This window comes from Arvicola amphibius, chromosome 15 (genome assembly GCF_903992535.2).
Source record: "Arvicola amphibius chromosome 15, mArvAmp1.2, whole genome shotgun sequence".
NCBI classification, from domain to species: Eukaryota; Metazoa; Chordata; class Mammalia; order Rodentia; family Cricetidae; genus Arvicola; species Arvicola amphibius.
Window position 1 is genome coordinate 19,539,741 of NC_052061.1, and position 20,559 is coordinate 19,560,299.

A 20,559-nucleotide genomic window follows, 5' to 3' on the forward strand; every position below is an offset into this window, starting at 1 on the left:
TGAGAGGAGAGGCTCCTCTTCCTTTGTGTTTTTAGTTTTTGTTTGTTTATTTATTTATTTAACAAAGCCTTCCTGTTACTAAGGGGCTGCTTCCTGCGGAAAGTCCTGAATAGCCTTTGGTGATTGGAAAGCCAAAAGCCCTGTGTGATAATATGGTCCAGATCCCTGGCTTCAGTCAGCAAAGGAAAAAAAAGTGTTAACTGAATTTTCAATTCAAAGACTGTCCCAGGGCCTTTGGGAATCTCTGTTTTGGCTTTGGCAATTTGTTTCTGGCCTATGAGCAACCTCAGACGGTAACAGCTTGCTAATTGGATCTGAGCCTGCCACTGTAATTCATTTGAGGGGTGTGAACACTTTCCTGACCCTTAATTATATTTGCTGTTACTGAATTCTCTGATGACCGAGAGAAATGATATAGAACTCAGTGATTGCATTTTCCAACAGAGAGGCTTTTTAACTCGTCAAGATGAGAAAATACACAACAAATCTCTTAACACATTTCCATAAAAAATTCCATTAAAATTCTATCGGGTTCTTCGTGGGGGGGGGGCGGATTTCCCACAAATTTTCAGCAGGAGCCTACTGCGAAATGTAGGGAAAATTAACTGTTATTTTTTCTTAAGTAAGTTCTTCCATGCAAAAGTTTACTGAGTTTGCTGTAGGTGGCGGGACTGTCGCTGTATTCTGGTTAGTGACTGTAGAAGAGGGAGGTGGGGACATGAGTCCTTCAGTGGAGCACTGTGCAAGAACAAGGGTCTGAATTCAGATCCCAGCATCAGTGTGAAAAAGGCAGACATAGACATGCGTGCCGTAATCCCAGGAGTAGAAGCAGAGATGGGATCCTATGCTCACTGGCCAGCCACTCCAGCTGAGCTCGTGAGCTCCAGGTTTAGTGAGAGATCCTGTCTCAGAATATAAGGAGGAAAACAGCTAAGGAAGACACCTGACATCAGCTTCTCTGGCTTACCCACATACACACACAAGCACACACAAGCACACATGCACACACATACACACATGCGCACACATGCACATGTGCTCACACACATGCGCACATACATGGAGAACTGAAAAAAACTGAGTTTTCACTAGTCACTGAAAATGAATGCATGTGGGTGGAAAAGCAAAGAAGTCAAAATTAATATCCTGCAAAGAGGCAAGAGAAAACAAGGCAAGAAAAGGTATTGCCACCAACCCTGGTGATCCGAGTTTCACTACTTGATGGAGGAGTGTTTATGTGTTACTTTCATTATTAATAAAGAAAACTGCCTTGGCCCTTTAAGAGAAAATTAGGTAGGTGGAGTAGACAGAACAGAATTGTGGGAACAAGGAAGTAGAGTGGGGGAGACGCTTCAGGCATTCGCCATAGTGAGTCTCCATGCTGCTCCTCTCCGAGATGGACGCAGGTTAAGATCTCTCCTGGTAAGCCACACCTCGTGGTGCTACCCAGATTAATAAATATGGGTTAAAGGAAGATGTAAGAATTAGCCAATAAGAGGCTGAAACTATGGGCCAGGCAGTGTTTTAAAAGAATACAGTTTCCGTGTAATTATTCCGGGTGTAAAGCTAGCCGGCAGCTGGGTGGCGGGACTCAGCCCCGCCGCTTCACACTACAGATTGGCGCCCAACGTGGGGCTAAATCCACTTAAAAACCTTGCCCGCTTGGGATCGGAAAGAAAGTTCTCTGAGACCATGCCAATGGCTCACTGCTCCCTTCCTGCACCTGAGCAGATGGCGGAATCAGGCTTAGGCGAGCGGGAGAGCATGGCGGATTTCTGCCGCCATAGAGAGAGAGATGTTTTCAGACTGCGCGTCAGATTTGGCTGTAACTTGGATTAAAAGAGTTTCTGTGCTGCACGCTCAGTATCAAAATTAAACTGCTGAGTGCAGCTCCAATGTGGACTGCTGTGTACCTGTAACTGTGTGCAGCTCAGGGGCACCAAATGACTGAGGCAGGAGCAGCTCTGGCTCTGCTCCGCCATGCTGAATTGTGCTGAGCTCAGACAGGTCTATCGCAATTACCATAATAACAGCGCAGTTAAGGTTTAGACTTGGCTGTAAACAGGCAGTACCGTATTACCCCTGGCGCAACTTAAGATTTTAAGAAGTGGTTAACCTTTTAAGAAATGCTCCTGGATAGTAAAAAAATTACAGATTCACAATAGAAATGATTCAGACATAGAAGGCCTTTAAATGGGTCACAATGTTGGATAAATGTACGTAGGCTTGAGAGCGAAAGAGAAGAAAAAATATAGAAAATAAAGTTAATGCCTTTAAAAAAAAGGGTAAAGCCTTTAAAGAGACAGAATAAAGTAAGTGATAGAGTAAAAATAAGCCACGTAAAAATGGAAAATTCACAGAGAGTCTGGATTATGTATTTTATTGTGTTTTCTTTGAAATTTTTGACTGTAAAGGAGCGAAATACAGAGAGACATTTCATTATATGGGCTGCCAGGCTAGATCAGAATGGACATCTTAACGGTATGACTTCAGGATTTGGATCTAAGAACATGATGCTTTGGAAAAGAGTTTCTTCTTTTGTTTCCACAGAGGACGAGACTCTGTGGATTGCTCCTATCCCAATATGGTATGATAGACCACGCCCTCCTGAAAGGTTGCTATGAACATCTTCAAAAAATTACTTCACTCAACTGCCAACTGAGAGGAACCTAGCAGACAGGTTATACCATGAAAGACCTAAATAACAGCGTCCCCATTCAGCAGGAAGCAGTTTGGAGAGAAAAAACTGCGCCCATTTTCCCAAATATTGCTTATAAATGTTCTTTTACATTTAAAGGGGGAGATGATATAGATATGAATTTGCATTGGTATAGATTTTAAGGTCAATTTTGTTATATGTATATGTATTTCTGATCTTGATTAAGCTATTGTGATTGTAGTTCATTTTAAAAACTGTAATGTATAATTAGGAAATATAGGTTGTTAATGGATAATCATTGATAATAGTTAAGCTTGTAGTCATGTTATTAGATTTTCTAGATATGTAGAGATATATTTCAGTTAGATAGACATTCTTCATATCTTTCAAAGACTGCAGAATATGGCATTTAATGTTTTAATAACTTAGGGTTTTTCATGACAATGAGACACGTCTGCTCCTGGCAGCATCAATCTACTTCGAGAGGAAGATGGGCATCGAAGAGGCTACTTATGGAGTTTGTTAGCCATTTGGGCAAGAAACTGCTCTTGGCTGGACTGTTCCATAAACTGGACACAAAGAACCCGCAGAGAGAGGACTGCTGAACTTGCCTAAAGGTGAGATGGTCTTTCGGGGTTCCTGATTCATGAAAGAGTCTGCGAGACGTTCTGCAGGACACAGCAGAAAGTGACTGAACTGTCTTTGGAATTTCCTGCTTCATGAAAAAGTCTGCTGGACACTATGGGCCTTAAGGCTGAAGATGGATGCCCCAACGGTACAGAGGAACTTTGGGTGACTGTCCAGGCAGCGAGTTGTCTCTGTCATTTCTAGAGTTTGAAAGTTACTTACTTCTTGTTTACTTAGGTAGTCTTATATCCTTCTGGAGTCTTTGATGGAGTTGAAGAATGGTTCAATAGTTATAGTTTTCCTTAGTTATGATAAAAGATAAAATAGATTTAAATATTGTAACTGTAATTCTTGCTTGATAACTGTTTTGTTACATGTAATTTTGCTATGTTAAAGTTGAAGCCTTTCTTTTTTGTTTAAACAGAAAAAGGGGAAATGATGGAGGAGTGTTTATGTGTTACTTTCATTATTAATAAAGAAAACTGCCTTGGCCCTTTAAGAGAAAATTAGGTAGGTGGAGTAGACAGAACAGAATTGTGGGAACAAGGAAGTAGAGTGGGGGAGACGCTTCAGGCATTCGCCATAGTGAGTCTCCATGCTGCTCCTCTCCGAGATGGACGCAGGTTAAGATCTCTCCTGGTAAGCCACACCTCGTGGTGCTACCCAGATTAATAAATATGGGTTAAAGGAAGATGTAAGAATTAGCCAATAAGAGGCTGAAACTATGGGCCAGGCAGTGTTTTAAAAGAATACAGTTTCCGTGTAATTATTCCGGGTGTAAAGCTAGCCGGCAGCTGGGTGGCGGGACTCAGCCCCGCCGCTTCACACTACAACTACTTGAATGGAAGACAAGAATGACTCTCACAAGTTGTTTTGTGACCTCCACGGGCAATAAAATAAAAGTACTTTTTAAAAAGTCAAAGCATAAGTTGGGCAGTGATGGCGCACGTCTTTAACCCCTGCAGAGGCAGGCAGATCACTAAGTTCGAAGCCAGCCTGGTCTACAGAATGAGTTCCAGGATAGTCAGGGCTATACAGAGAAACCCTGTCCCAAAACAACAACAACAACTAATAATAATAATAATAATAATAATAATAATAATAATAATAATAATAATAATAATAATAAAAGTTGGACAGTAGTGGCGCACGTCTTTAGTCCCCACTTTCATGAGGCAGAGGGAGGTGGATTTCTGTGAGTTCCAGGCCAGCCTGGTCTACAGAGTGAGTTCTAGTATAGCCAAAACTATACAGTGAGCCCTGTCTCCAACAAACAAACAAACAAACAAGTAAAAATACAAGAATTAAAGAGAAAAATAATGAAAATACAGGGCTCCAAAGCTGCAGAGAAACCCTGTCTCGAAAAACCAAAAAAAAAAAAAAAAAAAAAAAAAACCCAAAAACAAAAACAAAACCCACAAGACAGAAGAGGCTCTCTGCAGGCGGCCTCTTTGCTCCCATGGTCCACAGCACGAAGATGGCTGACAGATGAGGCTGTGGCCCTGGTGTTTGGGCGCTGGGAGAGGTGCGGTGCAGCTGCCTGTACGAAGGCTGAATGAGCTGAACTTCCCATACCCTCCTGCCATCTGAAATATCGTCCGTACAAGCTTGTAAGTGGCAGGTCACTTCCTGTGTGTACCTGCGTGTTTCCCGAAGTCTGTGTCTGCTCATGGGGAGGACAGCTCATGGGTTGGTCACCACTGGCTTTGGTGACAGCACGCCAACCCATCCTTTTTTGTGCTTTATTTAACTCACATATGCGATTCTATTCTCTACCTTGGGGCAATCCCCACTGATACTTTTAAAGCTTTCTTTATTATTATTGGGGTGTGTGTATGTGTTGGGGCACACATGTCATGGCATATACATGTAGAGATGAGCGGATGACTTTATGGATTCAAGTCTCTCCTTTTAACTTTCCATGGATTTCAGGGATCAAATCCCAATGTCACGCTTCTGTGACAAGCGCCTTTACCTGCTGAAGCCTCTTGCTCCCTCAGCCCCCACTGAGGATGGACACTCTTTTTCCCCGGAAGAAACATCCTGTAGATTGGCAGAGACCACCCATCAGAGCCGTGGCCTGTTTCTGGCTATGCAATAATGCGCTATCTGACAACAATTGTCAATTTAGTCCTATTGGAGAAACATGATAGGAAGTTTGTCGACTTCTGAGAAAGACAATTGTCCCTTAACAAACGAAAGCATAAGGGAAGATGTTCCTTTGGCCTCCACCGTCTCTCCATCCCCTGCCTTTTGAATGGAGTGCACCATTGAAGTTAAGGCAGCCATTTTGTGGCCATGAGACAATCAAAGAATGGCTGACCCACTGCACCCAGCTGAAAGGATGGAGCGAGTCTAGTTCTCAGCAACACTGGTCAGGAACTTCGGGATTGTTTTTATACGTTTCCATGCCTGAATATAATATGTTCTCATCATATTTGCCTCTTACCTTCCTTTAGTCCCTCTCCTTTTCTAGTCCTCTTTCTACTCTCATAGCGTGTGTGTGTGTGTGTGTCTGTGTGTGTGTGTGTCTGTGTGTGTGTCTGTGTGTGTGTCTGTGTGTGTGTATGTGTGTGGGGAGAGAAAGAGAGAGAGGGAGAGAGAGAGAGAGAGAGAGAGAGAGAGAGAGAGAGAGAGAGAGAGAGAGAGAGAGAGAGAAGGAGGGAGAAGGAGAGAAAAGTTTCTTTGAGGTTATGTGGTAGTTTGAAGGGAAATCGCCTTCAGATACTTGGCTGTTTAAATACTTGGTATTTAGCAAGTTGGTTATTGTCGGGGTAGGTTTAGGACACGCATCCTCACTGGAGGAACAATGTTACCGACGGCCAGACTTCAAGAGGTAAAATATGCCATGTCCTGTTTATGTTGCTTTCCTCCTTTCTATTTAAGACGTGAAATCCCAGCTTGCTGTCTCAGACTCCATGTTTGCCTGTTGCTATGCTTCCTGCTGTGATGATGGTATACTCTTTTTGCTTTTTTTTCTGTTTTGTTTTTCGAGACAGGGTTTCTTTTTGTAGCCCTGGCTGTCCTGGAACTCATTCTGTAGACCAGGCTGGTCTTCTTGAACTCACAGAGATCTGCCTTCCTATATCTTCTGAGTGTTGGAATTAAAGACATGTGCCAGCACTACCCGGTGATGATAGATTCTTGTCTGATGTGGGATTCCCCTCTGTATGCTGTGAATATGTTTTATTACCACTGGTTAATAAAGAAGCTACTCTGGCCTATGGCAGGGCAGAATAGAGCAAGGTGGGAAATCCAAGCAGCAATAGAGGAGGAAAGGAGAAGGATTCTAGGAGGGAGATGCCATATAGCTGCCGGGAGAAAGACACCAGAACCTTACAGGTAAGCCAAGCCTTCTGGCGATACACAGATTAATAGAAATGGTTTAATTTTAGATATAAGAGTTAGCTAGGAATATGCCTGAGCCATTGGCCAAACAGTGTTGTAATTAATATAGTTTTTCTGTGATTATTCAGAAAAACTGTGGCTGGAAAACAAAAGAATGGTCTCCATTTGCATGTATCCCCCTGAAACCATAACCACAAATAAACCCTTCTGTAAGCTGCTAGTTATGGTGTTTATCACCACAGTAGAAAAGTGACTAAGGCAGGCCACTTACAGGAGCATTGGTACCTTACTTGTGTTTACACCAGTGAAGAAAACATCTTCCCTCTCCCCAGCAACCATCGGCTGCCCACAGACTCTCCAGGAGTGGGGTGTCCCATCAGTCTTGGGAATATTTTCCATGTTATTTTGGCAGATAAGAAAATGCTTTTGCTTCTAAAGGCATTTAGATTTTTGGATGTTGGCACTACAAAGCAATCCCTAATGATAGAGCAGATGGCCTAGACATTTTGCTCAATTTTCTATTGGAGTCAACATTGCATGTTTGGGGCATTGAGAAAAGGGCCAGCTATGGAGTACAGTTTGGCCTGGAATTCATCATCCCACTGATTCTACCTCTAGGAGCTAGAATTATGGTGTACAAAAGAGGGCTCATCAATATACTTCTTTTTGTTTCTTGGTGTTTTTCTTTCTTTCTTTCTTTTACCTGCCTCTGTCTTCCTTGTGCTGAGATTAAAGGTGTGCACCACCACTGCCCAACTCATCAAAATACTTCTAAAATGTGTTCTTTTTCCTCTTTGGGTAACTGGAATAAAGTTCTGTTTTGTGTAACCTCAAATAACATTAACTTATTTCCAATATTTTACAACATATTGGAAAGATTTTTCTTTTCAACGTAGGAGGAAAATAGGAAAATTAACCCTATATGAATAGTGAACACTGCTTTTTCATTTTTTGTTGAACACTCTTTCCTCTCATTTTAACTCATCACCGAACACAAAGGGAGCAGTAAGCTCACCAGATACCATTCCACACTCAGATTTGCAAAAGACTTAAAAAAACAAGACAAAGCTGGGTGTCATAGCCCATACCTGTACTCAACAGGGAAGGGAAGGAAGAGTGTGAGTTTGAGGCCAGTTTGGGCTACATGACAAGATCCTGTGTCTGCAAACGACAGCAACAAAGCAAATAATTACAGAACGGTGTGAGAATTAGAGCCCAGCTCAACTGAAGGGAGGGCATCTTTGCTCACAAGGGAACTGACAGCTTATGAGGCAGAGTCAAGCTTGGGCTTAGATATGTAGTCAATGGCATCTCAGATCCACAGCTCCACCTTCTAAAGGCAGTAGGCAACATACAGTAGGAGCTACGAAGACATAGAGGTCTTTGATCAAGCACTATTGCTCCAGAGAATTCATCCTAGGGAAATACTTTGACAGGAATTTCTAGCTATAGAAATGTGGAAGAAGAGATGTTTCTGTCTATAGTAGGAAATAAAACTGACACAGGAAAAACATACTATAAATAAGAGAATTTAGAATTAAATTCTAATGTATCAATAAGAGGGATAATGATATACATCCATTACATATGGGTATTTAAACAAGGTAGGAATATAGAAAGTGTTATATAGCTGTTTTTTAAAGTATAATATATGTGAGCTGGACAGTGGTGGCACAGACACGCCTTTAATCCCAGCGCTTGGGAGGCAGAGGCAGGTGGATCTCTATGAGTTCGAGGCCAGCTTGGTCTACAAAGAGAGTTTCAGGACAGCCAGGGCTACACGGAGAAGCCCTGTCTCAAAAAATCAAAATACATACAAATGCACACACACACACACACACACGTGCGCGCGCGCGCACATGCACACGTGCACACACATAAAATATATATTATGATTAAATTGTAGACAAGATCTGGAAGGTACATGGAAACAATACAAACAGACTTTGTGGAATTCAGTGGAATTGAGGACAGTTTCTTCGTTTTTTAATTGTGTGTGTGTGGTTTCTGTCACATGTTTGTATGTGTACGTTATGAGTGTGGACCAATCACTGTCAAGCCTGCCTTTTACATGAGCTTTTGGAGTTCGAGCTTGGGCTCAGGGAAGCACTCTTCTCTGTGGAGCCCCCTCCCCAGCTCCCACTGTCTTTTTTGAGACAGGGTCTCACTGTCCTGAAGTAGGCCAGGTAGACCAGGTTGCTGGCCAGTCAGGGCTAGCCTGGGCTATATGGTGAGCATCTGAAAAGCAAAACAAAAGCAAGAAAACAAGCAAATAAAAACACGATCGCCAGGCAAAATTGGGAACTTGAGGGTTGGGCAAGACTGGGCCAAGGGAAGATGGGGAGAGAAAAGTGTGAAGGGGAGAACGGGGGGAGCTCGGAGGAATGGGGTGCTTGGGATATAGGAAGGGTGGATATGGGAGCAGGGAAGCATATATCTTAATTTAAGGAGCTACCTGAGGGTTGTCAAGAGACTTGACCCTAGAGGGGTTCCCAGGTTTCCAGGGAGACGCCCCCAGTTAGTTCCTTGGGCAGCTGAGGAGAGGGAGCCTGAAAAGGCCAGTTCCTATAGCCATACTGATGAATTTCTTGCATATCACCATAGAACCTGACGATAGATGAAGAAAATGACAGAGCCCCACATTGGAGCACCAGACTGAGCTCCCAAGGTCCTGATGAGGAGCAGAAGGAGAGAGAACATGAGAAAGAAAGTCAGGACTGTGAGGGAACCTCCAGCTGGCGACAGATGGGGAAGGTGACTGAGCCCCACATTGGAGCACTGGACTGAGCTCCCAAGGTCCTGATGAGGAGCAGAAGGAGCGAGAACATGAGGGAGAAAGTCAGGAACGAGAGGGGTGCGTTCACTCATGGAGACTGTGGGACAGAACTAATGGGAGATCACCAACTCCAGTTGGAATGGGACTGATGGATCATGCGACCAAACCCGTCTCTCTGAATGTGGCCAACAGCGGGGGCTGACTGAGAAGCAAAGGACAATGGCTCTGGGCTCTGATTCTTCTGCATGGACGGGCTCTGTGGGAGCCTTCTCAGCTTGGTCGATCACCTTCCTGGACCTGGGGGGAGTTGGGAGGACCTTGGTCTTAGCATAGAGTGGGGAACCCTGATGGCTCCTTGGCCTTGAGAGGGAGGGAGGGGAGGTATGGGTGGAGGGGAGGGGAGGGAAGGGGGAGAAGGAGGGGAGGGAAGGGGGAGGAGGAGGGGAGGGAGGGGGGAGGAGGAGGGGAGGGAGGGGGGAGGAGGAGGGAAGGAGATGGAAATTTTTAAATATAAAAAAAATAAACCATGAGGGAAAAAAAAAAGATATCAGGTGTCAAAAATATTACCTGCTGAAATTCAGATTTTGTGATTTTTTTTCCTGCATGCTGTATAATTTCTGAGTCTCCGGGTAGTACTATAAATCCAATGGCAAGGAGAGAGAGGGACTGATGAAAAGACAGAGATGGATAGACAGAGAGAACTTTGGTTCCCACGTTTCATTCTGATGCAATTGTCATTTCGAAGCAATCCAGCCACCTTCAAGCCTCACACATGTGCTTTCATTTTGGTGGGAGTTGGGGTTGCGGTAATGTGTTTATTCACACAGCATGGCAGACATGGGATTAAATTAGCACGTGGGGAACTGGCGGGCAGAGAGACCTGCCTGTGCTTCTCCAATCAGTAGTTCGGCGCGAAAGGGTTCTTATAGCCACATAACTCTCTCTGCTGAGGTTTGCTCAGCCTGCAGGCTTCAGCCCCTTGATATCAATCCTCCTTCACCTATCACTTGTGGTTACAGAGGACTAATGAAAAGGAAGGATTCTATCCATCCTTAGTTGTCAGCTACGCTATGTAAGGAGAACAAAACCTAAATGCAAGCACGCCATTCCTTGGATTGAGGCAAAGCAAATGTGCTGAGAAGAGAAATATTATCCACTTACATCCAGTCTCTTCTCTGTTTTAAAAATATATTTGAATGTGTTAGGAATTCTAAACACAGGCTTCCTCATATCAGATACTTGAGCACTGTTTAAAATAAATATTCTCCTGCCTTCTTCCTTTCCTCCCTCTAACATCGGAAGAGACCGTGGGTTTGTCTAATTCTCAATGCATCTCAGTTCTCTGGGTACCTCCTCTCACCTGGTGAAGAACCTCCTTCGGCATCCTGAGAAACCGCCACACCCCTCACTCCTTCTAGCCTGGCTTCCGCCATATTGCTTTTGGCTCAACCTCTGATACAATTACTGCCAGAAGAGAACGGGCTGCAGACTTAGGAAACGGCTGTTTGGGGGGGCCTGAATTTCTATTGCATTTACAGAGGACAAGCCTTCTAAGAATCCAGGGGAAGATAAAAGAGTGTTTTTCTTAACTGAAAAATAAAAATAAAGAACCCTGTTCTTCCCCTGGCTTCTCAGCAGTCCCCAAACCTAAGGAAAGTTGTTAGAAAAAAGAAGCCAGGCATTTCTCTCCAAGTAGGTGGCCACAGATGGTTCCCAGAGGCATTCCCTCCCAAGCAGAACAGAGCTCTCAGCCTGGGTGGTCAGAGAAGCCCTGCTGGGCAGATGGGGTGAGGCCAGGAGCAGGTGAGCTGCTGAGCCACCCCCTCACCACTCAGGAGGCCTGAGCAGGGAGCCTCAAGCTGGGCGGCCTGATGGAAACTCTTCACTAGTTTTGAACTGGTGCAATTATAATTCTATTCTCTATGCCAATATTATGCCATTCTCTCTCAGCAGATAGCAGAAATGTGGACTGTTGAGTGGACACAGAAAACCATGACAACCGTTCTATAGTGACATACTTTCCTGCTCTGCTAAATTCTAGTGAAGGTTTGTCTCATGCTGCCTTCATCTCCAGTGCTCACAACTGTATTGTCACTTTTAGGGATTACTGCAAAGGTGTCCCTGCAAACACCCACCCCACCCAAGGATAGCTGTGTCTTACCGGCTCACGGGGCAATGCGCCCTCTCAGGGTGAAAGCTGTATCAAAAACTCATTGATGAGCCGGGGAGCTGGCTCAGTGGTAAAGCAAACAAGTGTCAGGGCCTGAGTTTAGATCCCCAGAACCCACGTATAACTGGTCATGTAACACACGTCTGTAATCCCAGCTCCTACAGAAAGGCAGGAAGGGAAGACTGAGGATCCCTGGGAGCTGGTGTGTTGGGAGCAGTGAGACCCCAGATCTTGAATTTCTTGTAATCCCCTGATCTGAGTGCCTACAGCTGTTCTGAGCACAAGACCTTCAGGGGTTCCTAATGGCAGAGTGGTTTTTGGTAGCTTTGGCTAGGGCATGGCTATATCTATATAATCTGCCCCTGAACACAATAAAGGGGCATTCTTGGGGAATTCAAGAATGACCCATGTCGTTGTCTTTCTGTCTGTCTCTGTTTGTGTATTTTAACTTCCAGCCCCTTGCCCGAAGCTCGGTAACAGGGTTCAAGCGCACCGAACGCAGACACGGGGGCGCGGTGCGCGGCACCGGTGGACCATTCAGTTTGGTGTCCATAACCAGTGAACAAAAAACTCTGCCAACCAAAATGCAAGGTGAGTGTGGATACTTGAGGTTATCCTCTGGCCTTAGCACACGTGAGCCCATGTTTGTACACATATACATCACAACACAACTCAAAGATCTCAAAGATATATCCTCTTTAATCAAGAAGTCCATGAGAAAAAGTTTGTCAATTTTGAGGCAACATTGCAGCAATTAGGACAGTCCATCCAACTCATGGTGATTAACACTCATGGTCAATGTGACAAGACTTAGAGTCACCATGGGAACATATGGTTATGTCTTTGAGGATGCTTCAAGAAATATTCGGCTGCGAGAGACACCATGAGCATGGGTGGTACCTTCCTGTTGGGTAGAGTCCCAGTCTGAATATAAAGGAGAGAGCAAGCGGATTACTGACACCCTCCTCTCTGTGCCCTGACAGCGGGGTCACAATGTGAGCTGCTGTCGCTTAACTTGCTCCCATGCCTTCTCCATCATGATAGAACTGCATCCTCAAACTGTGAGCCCAAACAACCCTTCTGCTTTTGTCAGACCCCAAACCCAGCTGTTGTCATGGCAACGAGACAAGTGACTAAAGCCTACTCTATGTGTGTTTCTGTGATGATAACACAGAGGGTCTTGGACAGGAGAGTTTTAGGAAGAGCATAACAAATCTACAGAGTATAGTAAATCTACAAACGGAGGTTGGCTGAGCCCCTCGGTCCATAAGAAGCCATTTTTGTTTGACTTGTCTCATCTGCTGGACTTGGGGAGGACCTGCAGCGACTCTCTTGCTCTGGTCTACTCTCCCAGACTCTCCTGGCCTCTTCTGCTCCTGATTTATCTCTCACTGTGATTTGCTCTTCAGGCCAAAGAGTCCTGACTCGGAAATGTTAAACCAGCGGATCTACACTACTTACTTGATGGATTCTTTAAACAGAAGGGAAACTCTATGCGCTGCTGACAGGGCTGTGAGCTGTCACAGCCACTGTGGGAATCCGGAGAGAGGTCCCTCTGAAGTCCTGCTGAGTCTTCCCACCTCGCTGACTGAATAAACTGTTTCTGTCGCACGTTCTCTTCCTCCACTGACCCGGTTTCTCTTGGTGGGACAGTAGATTCCTGCTTTCATTTCCAGAAGGGAACCCGACTTTCTGAACTGAGAGGTAGTGCATGGTGGTGATCCTAGATCTCAGGTCTGAGGTCAGCGTGTGCTCCATAGCTGGACCACATTTAAAAAAAAATGGAAAGAGGGAGGTAGACATGGGGAGAAGAAGGTAATGAAAAGAGATGGGGAGGAAAGGAAATGAAAAGGAAGAGAATGGGAAGGGGGAAGGAAGAAGAATTAGAGAGCCAGGTCTTTGACCCTCTGCTTCCCGGGATACCTGATATAGTGCTGGCCCCTTTGTTTCCTTCACTACCTGATGTCACAGAAGGATGCTGGCAGTCTCTTCTTTCTCAAGTCCCAACTTTCTCAACAGTAGTACCAACAGTCCAGTGGTGTTTCTCCAAGTCTTGGCAAGCTGTTCCACAGGGACAGTACCGTTCTTAACGCCACCTGCTAAGCCCCTTTGTCTGCGGTTTATAATACTGCTCTTACTGACTTTTAAAAGTAAATGATTGGAGTGGTTTCTTACCATATCAATTGCTTGTGACTAATTTTGGTACTTTTTTTGCAAAGAATAATATTACAGATATTCTTTTTTATTAATTGTTTTCAATATTTATTTATTATGTATACAATATCCTGTCCACATGTATGCCCGCAGGCCACCTGCAGGCTAGAAGAGGGCATCAGACCTCATTACAGATGGTTGTGAGCCACCATGTGGTTGCTGGGAATTGAACTCAGGACCTTTGGAAGAGCAGGCAATGTTCTTAACCGCTGGGCCATCTCTCCAGCCCCCTAATACAGATATTCTTAATAGAGATAAATACTACAAAATAATGAGCAGCATAAATATGAGTAAAGGACAGAAACAACTCACCAAATATCCATTTTGAATGTCTTAGTAATTGACAGGAAGGAATGTTCACTTAAGTGCCACGCAGAAACATCTCTCTTCTATCCATCAGTAAAAGACGTTGAACCAGTCACTGTACACCTGGACCGAAGAATGACCAGCAGGAAGCCAGCGACCATAGCTGGCCCTGGCTGAGGGGAGTCTGAGGTGCCTGGGATAGCCCCTTGGTCTCCATTTCCTGCCTCTGGTTTAGTGCTGAAGTCGGCAGGACTGGGAGCAGATGTGGTGCTGGCCTTGCCGAAAGGAGAATGAGAATGCCAGGAATGTATTGGCCAGGCCTAACCCGAGGGAAACAAAGGCACCTGGGATTTCACTCTATTCAAAGGAAGCGACAGTTAAAAAGTATCACGGAGAACCTGACTTCAACAATGCAACACAACTCTCCCCCAGTGATGTTAAACTAGAAAATTTATGCCCCCCCCCCCCATTCTCATTCTCTAGTTCAAACAGAAACAGAAACAGCTCAGTGAAGTGTGTTTACCATGGGTGTGTCGCTGGTCACCAGTACGGAAGACAGACTGAAGTATGCAGAGGAAGGAATAAACGCTTATAAAGGACATGTGGGGACAAAACAAGAAGGTAACACACAGCAATGGTGGCCACCTGCACGGAAATGACATGTAAGTAAGAGGTGGGGTTAGGAAGAGGGAGGGGACCTTAAGACTGGGGGGAGGAGTCAGAGTGGGTGGATGCCTTTACAATGCACTGCAAACATGCATACATGTGCATAGGACCGTCCAAAATATATAGATAATCAAAGTCATAAACATTTAGCTATGAACACACAAACACACACATAAACAATGTTGTGGGGAAGGCTTTTAAATTTAATTTCTATCGTTAAAGGGAGACACTTATTACATTTTTGCTCTAATTTAAAATTTTTTTAAACAAGGTTTATTTTAGTTTTTGTTATATATGTGTGTGGTGTGTATGCCCATGCTGCGTGTAGGTACCTGTGGAATCCAGAAGAGGGCGTTGGCTCTCTGGGAGCTGGAATTATAGGAATGTGAGCCAACCCACATGGGAGCTGGGAAATGAACACTACTTCTCTGTGAGCAGCTTGGATTTCCTAACTGTTGAGCCTTCTCTGCAGCCTCTAGGGTTTAACATAAAAGTTATACGTCTATATTACACATCAATCTTTTATGAATATATCTTTATCTTTAAAAATAATTTTATGTGTATATGTATGGTGTATGTGCACATGTGTGTTTGGGGACATGCACCTACACATGTTCATAGAAGTCAAGAGTCCTTATTCCTTTGAGTGTTGGGGCCACAGCACACGTGAGGTAACAACAGGCTCCTTACATTGGTGCTGGGGATTTGAACCCAGAGCTTCATCCTTGCATAGGGAGCACTCCTCCTCTCAGAGCTAGCTCCCCAGCCCTCTGAAATACTTTAAAAAGTTTGTTCCTATTTTTTATGCATTTCTTTTATGTGTGTGTGTGTGAGAGAGAGAGGGGGGAGAGAGAGAGGAAAGAAGAGAGAGAGAGGGAGAGAGAATCAGTACAGAGGAAAGAGAACTGCTGTGGGGATTGGTTCTCTCTATTGTGTGGGCTCTGGGGATTGAAGTTAGATCATCAGACTTGGTGGCAAGTGCCTTTTCCCCACTGAGCCATCTTGCTGCTCTCCCCAAACATTTAAATTGTTTTTAGAGTGCTGTGTGATAATTCCATGCATGTGTTTAATGATCAAGTCAGGTTAGTTAATAACCTCAAACGTTTTTGTTTGAGGAGTCAGGTCTCATTTTGCCCAAGCTGGCCTCAAACTTGCTATGTAGCTGAGGGTGGCTCTGAACTCCTTATGCAATTACCTCTTCCTCCCAAACTTGTGTCACACGCCTGAATACTGTCTTCTTAAACTTCAGAAATGTAACATGTAATTGTTGTGCACATTTCTGGAGTACAGTGTGCTGTTTCAACATGTGTGTTCTTTTCTATTGCTGAGCCATACTCCATTGTGTATGTATGGCACATTTTCTTTAGGCACCTATAGACACTGAGGTCGAGTCCACATTTTTTTGTTATTATGAATAGAAAGACAACGGACCTGGACACTTAAGCATATCTTTGATAGGCTGATTTACTTTCTTTGATATCGACCCACAAATGGGGCATGCTAGAGCCAATAGTTACAGCTGTTTTTATTTGTTTAAGGAATCACCGTATTGTTATGGGAAAGACTTCTAAATCAATGTTGTAGTGGTTTGAATGATGGCCCATAGGAAATAGATTATTAGGAGGTGTGGTTTAGTTGAACAAAATGTGTCACTGAGGAGCGGCCTTTGAGGTCTCATATGCTCAAGCCATGTCCAGTACACCGTTCACTTCCTATTGCCTGTAGATAGAGATGTAGAACTCTCAGCTACCTCTCCAACACCATGTTTGCTTGCATGCTGCCATGCTTCCCACCATGATGATGATAATGGACTAAACCTCCTAATTGTAAGCCAGTCCCAGTTAAATGTTTTCCTTTATAAGAGTTGCCATGGTTGTGGTGTCTCTTCACAGCAGGAGAAACACTGAAACAGTTATCAAAAAACCCAGACATGGGACCAACAGAATAATTCAGTAGTAAAGGAGTTTGTCACAAAAGTCTGATGATCTGAATTCAACCTCCAGAACCCATGTAAAGATAGAAGGAGAGAATTGTACAAAGTTATTCTCTGAACTTTACAGAGGTATCATGGCATGTGCATACCTCATATATACATCACACAAAATAACAGTAATTGATAATAATAATAATGATAATAATAAATGTTTTAAAAAGCCAGTTGTGGTGTAAGACTTTAAGATAATTCTGAAGCCATTTCTGACAATTCTGAATCCTCTCAGCCTCCGTGCCATAATGCTTCCCCTCCTCCTCTGGGAACCAAGGACCTAACAGCTACACATGCATGTACTCAGTTCCTGCACAATTACCCATATACGTATGTTCTGATTCGGTCCCCTGGGAAACGGGGTCAAAATGACCTCTTACCTCATATGATCTGGCAACAGCTCTCCAGCCAATTATTGATAACAGCCATTTTGAATAAGCCAATCACAACCCCCCTTGCTTCTGTGGCCTTCTCCTTTAAAAGTAGCCTGTGCCATCTATTCGAGGTCTCTTGGCTTCCCGAATGCTGGGGGACCCTGTCATGACAGAATTAATAAAATCCTCATGCTTTTGCATTGGCTGTGGTGTGTGAGGTGGTCTCTGGGGTGACTCCTCCTCGGTGTTTGGACGCTAGAGCCCAACAGTGGTAGCACAGAGCTGCAATATTCGCTCTGTGGAGGAAGAGTTGAGAGGTTTAAAATTTCAAGGTCATCCTTGACTGTATAGCTAGTTTGAGGTCAGCCTGAACTACGATAAACCCTGTCTCAAAAGTGAAAAAAGTTTTTAAAAATATAAGGAAATAAAGTAGCAGCTGTCTACTGTTAAATATGAGTTGTCTTAAATCGACAGGAAAAGGAAGATGTCCAGAGCTAGTTTCAGCCAATTTAAAATGTTAAAGGAAGCTGGGTGTGGTGGCGCACACCTTTAATCCCAGCACTTGGGAGGCAGAGGTGGTGGATCTCTGTGAGTTCAAGGTCAGCCTGGTCTACCTAGCGAGTAACGACAGCTTGGAGTACATAATGAAACCTTGTCCTAAAAAACAAACGAAGCCAAAAAACCAATCAAATATAACAATAGTAATAATAACAATAGCCTTAGTGTTCTATGAAGAGATGCCATGACCATTGGGGCTTGCTTACAGTTTCGGAGGTTTAGTTCATTGTCATGATGGTGGAGAACATAGTAACACATGCAGGCACATGTGGTGCTGGAGAAATTGAGAGCTCTTTATCCAGATCAGCAGGCAGCAAGAAGAGAAAGCCACTGGGCCTAGCATAAGCTTTTGAAACTCCAGAGCCCATTCTCAGTGACACACTTACTTCAACAAGGCCACACCTCCTAATCCCTCTCCAAGAGTGCCACTCCCTAATGACCTCCCCATTCATTATTCAAAACTATTAAAATGTTGAAGGAGTTGGGGCAGTGCCACCCCAGACACTTCAGTTCATGGGTACCTTTTATAAAGCTTCTTTATAACATCATTATTTTATTGTTTTTAAATTTCATTTTGCAATCTAGCCATAGTTCTCCCTCCCATCCCTCCTCCTGCTCCCCTTCGCCTCCCCCATGCACCCAACCCCTTCCACTTCTCCTAAAGGGTCAGGCCTCCCGTGGGGAGTCAACAAAGTCTGACACATTAATTTGGGGCAAGAGCAAACCCCTCCCCCACTATATTAAGATTGAGCGTGGCATCCTACCACAGGGAGTGGGCTTCAACAAGCTAGCCAGGGATAGACCCTGGTCCCACTGCCAGGTTCCCCTCACATAGACTAAGCTACATAACTGTCTCCCACATGCAAAGGGCCTAGTTGGGTCTCATGAGTTCCTCTGAACTGAGGTCACTGGGCAGGGTTCAGACAGCTGCTTTCCCTTAGCCCCTCCAACCTGCCTTGAGACTGACCCTACAAAAGTTATCTTGACCTGCTCCCTGAACCCTCATCAACTAGGGTACTAGGAGGGGAAACTGGAGGCTGGCACCACACTGAGACGGATGTCACCTCCTTTTCCAGGAGCTGCTCGAGACAACTTCCCTGCTTGAAGGGCTGTGTCTGCATAGCGAGACTGCCTTTGGCTTCTGCCCCAGAGAAACTGACCCTACAGTCCCTTCCCGGCAGCCCCAAGCCTCATTCCTTTCTCTGGTGTAGGATGCTGCTTAAGCTTTAACTTGACCCTTACTGAGCCTTTTACTTTATTTATTTTTCTCTTGTAAATTTGGTTTTATGTGATTTTAATTTGCAGCTCGGCCAGGGAACCCAGGAGTGTGGTGGAATCGCTTTTTGCTCTCCGACTCTTTTGCAAGTTGAGAATTATAGGAAAATGACATTCAGTGATGATAGCTCTAGCCTCGCTAATACACCGTCACTCTAGCTAATATCCATCTTCACCCAGACTGTCCATTAACGCCCTATGCTGTATTTACCTAAGTAGAGAGGACTGTTAATACTTCAGTTGTAGAAAGGATGGCTGGAGGTGTTCCAGGCTGCGATGGCGGTAGGCAGGGGGGCAGTGGACAGCCCTGGCCTGTATATTCCAGTTCTAATGGGAAAGCTAGGGCAGTTGAGATGGGGACGAGTAAATACTCTTTTAGTGAATGGGAAATCGCTACAATTTCACATGACACTTCAAACTTATGCCGTCACTCAATTTCCCTTCCACGGTCAACATGCGACCTTTTGAAACACATTTGCGGGGTTAAATTTACTTTAGCGCTTTTAAAAACCTCTTTTGGAGAGGACGGAGATGTGCTTTGGCTTGGTTCAGGCTGGCAACTGACCCCGTTTTCCACTTAAGTTCCAGATTTCTGTGTCCGGGCTCAGGGAATACATTGGGGCTCCTCAGAAGAGAGTCACAGGAAGTAAAACGTACCTGAACATAGGTATAGACTCCTGCTCAGGGGACAGTGGCCCCTGTCATCTTTCCACTAAGATTCATTTAGAAAACCAGTGGACATGCTTTGGCGCCTCCCTGGGTCGCTGTGACAGGTGCTGAGGGTTTCTTGAGCTCCCCACAGGGGGCTCTTTCAGCCCTGGTGCTGGCCATGCCTCACAAACCCGCTCAGTGACTGCAGTGAGGGACACTGTACTCTTCTCCTTAAAGAGCTCCACTCTAGTAGTGTTCAGTGGCCAGGGATGTCCGGCTCTAGAGACTGGTGGTCCTGAGGATGGCTTCCCTGTTAGCTCCTCCACTGCCTCTCCTGCCTCCCTCACTCCCTCTCCTCTCCCCCTTTCTTTCCTTCATTTCCAATGCTACCTTCTTCTCCCTTCTTCTCCCCTCCCCTCTCCTCCTTTTCCCTCTTTTCTCCTTCCCTTCTTTCCCCTCTTCCCTTCCCTCTCCTCCTCTCTCTTCCCCTCTTCTGGGGAATAACTCCAAATATTTCTTTCAAGTGAAAAGAATCCTTATCTCAGGCTCTGCTTCTACAAAAATCAAACTCAGGACATTGTATAAGTTGGATTCGCTTATCAGTTATGATATACTTCAAATAGCCAGAATAATGTAGACAGAAGACACAGGCAATGTGCGCAAGGAAACCTTTTTTTCTTGAGATAAGGTCTCCTGTAGTCCAGGCTGGACTCCAGCTCACTTTGTAGCTGAGGAGGACGCTGACCTTCTGGTCCTCCTGCCTGTACCTCTGGATTAGGATGATAGGTGTGCAGCGATGTGCTCAGTTTACACAGTGCTGGGATGGGATCCTGGGCTCCGTGCATACCAGACAGGCTCTACAATCCAAGTTATAGCCTCAGTCTCTCAGTGCCATGTAACAGGCCTAGACAATGACTTTAGTTAGAGAAGCAAAGCCTCAAGCTTTAGCAT